General features: G+C 34.7%; 1 protein-coding gene across 1 annotated transcript in view; it reads right to left on the bottom strand.

Moving 5' to 3' along the window:
- Positions 1-1,479: 1,479 nt before the first annotated feature.
- The window catches only part of csnk2a2b (casein kinase 2, alpha prime polypeptide b), a 19,768-nt gene continuing 19,544 nt past the window's right edge, over positions 1,480-1,703 (bottom strand). The window contains exon 12 of the mRNA XM_061677336.1: positions 1,480-1,703. This exon is cut by the window's right edge and continues 364 nt beyond it. The gene's annotated coding sequence lies outside the window, so the exon portion shown is untranslated.

Below are 1,703 nucleotides of genomic sequence, written 5' to 3'. Positions count from 1 at the left end.
TTTTATGAGGTGTTTGGAAGCTCCGGGAAATCTCATGGCCCCAGGCCATTGCCTGTGTTTTCCACATTTTCAGTCCTTGTCTCAATACTTCCAAAATGTACCAGAAATATATAACAGCTCTTGAATTTCAACAACGGCTGAGAAGAATCAGCGTCTTCGAAGACCAGATTGCTGCATGGTTTAGGTTACGCTGGAGTCATGTCTCCCATAATGTACCTGAACGTTAACCAGGCTACCTCATCGTTTTTTTGCGGCCCACTATAGCAAATATCGTTATTTCCCGTGTCTTATGTGCACCCATGAACAATACACCCCCCCAAAGTTGACTCAAAATTCTGGAAAACCCTTCTACCTATGTACAATGCATTTTTACTATTCATGATTTTGATTCTACCCATATGATCAAAACGTAGTTTTATCTGTATTTTTTTTCTTGTTTTAAGTTTTAAGTTAAGCACATTATTTAAACACATAATTCTTTTTTACCTGTTCTTATTTTGAAATTCACAGCCCTACTTTTATTTAGTAAATGAGAAAACACACAGTTTTGCTTATGTTTGATTACCCAGGCAGAATTTGTAAGATGGGTACAATTCTTTCAAGAAAACATGAAGGACAAGGCAAAACACATTTAATGTTAATGATATTCAAATTAAACTGTCACGCATTTCAGAAAAGCATTATCATTAAACAAAACATAACCATGAAGAAATTAATGAAGGTTGTTGTTCAGTCATCAGTCGTATTGAAAAAAACTATTTTTCACAAATTCTGCCAGGGTATGTAAACTTATGAGGACAACGGTACATATTTGCAGTCATAAGTACGTTGGCTACACCTTTTTCATAACCTCTAGGTGACGGTGGCATATTGGAATTAAAGTATACCGCGTTTTCATAACCTCTAGATGGCAGCATTTATAAAATGTGAGGTTTTTTATAATAATAATAATACATGAGAAATTACGGTAAACTGTCTACAGTTAAAGTTTCTTACTAAATTTATTTTTTTGTATTTATTTAGTTAGAATATCTGTAGCAATTAAAATTTGTATTCATGTTTTAGTTTTTAGAGCTATAACAAACATTTTCCCCCACCTAATTTCTTAATATAAATTAAACAATAGCTGTATACTCAAATACTGTATCTGGTTATCACTATTTTCCATGTCTTGATTTCAAATTCAATTTAATGTTAGAAAAAATATAGCTTTTACCAATGAAATTTAGGGGCAATTGTAAATAAATATATTTACTCTGACATTTTCACCGTAAGGAAACTATGTATAAACGTTTACCCCAGAGAACAGAACACATACAGTTGGTGCAGGCCTTTGTTGAATTCATGTTGACTCAGTTTATGTAGGGTCATTCCGGGCTTCTACGCAATTTCTTTCACATTTCAGACAGGTTGTTTTTCTTCTTTCAAGACATGACCATGACAAACAAACAAACAAAATACTCAGACAGACAAAGTTCATCTAAATAAAAATTATTTATTTTTCATTAATATTATCATCATTCTAGCTAGAGAGAGTCCACCATGCCACTTTCAGAACTGGAGTAGTGCTAAGACATTTGTCTGTCAGGGTAAAAGATGGCAAGGAGCGCGGACAGACAGATGGGTGCATGGATGAACGAGTCTGGGGGGTTGGGGGTGTTGGCTTGTACAGGGTCACACTCCTGTCCATCTTCCATGCTGAT

The sequence above is a fragment of the Phycodurus eques genome, chromosome 5 (genome assembly GCF_024500275.1).
Source record: "Phycodurus eques isolate BA_2022a chromosome 5, UOR_Pequ_1.1, whole genome shotgun sequence".
Taxonomy (NCBI): domain Eukaryota; kingdom Metazoa; phylum Chordata; class Actinopteri; order Syngnathiformes; family Syngnathidae; genus Phycodurus; species Phycodurus eques.
The sequence above is the reverse complement of the archived record's forward strand: the minus strand, read 5'-3'. Positions and strand labels throughout refer to the sequence as shown.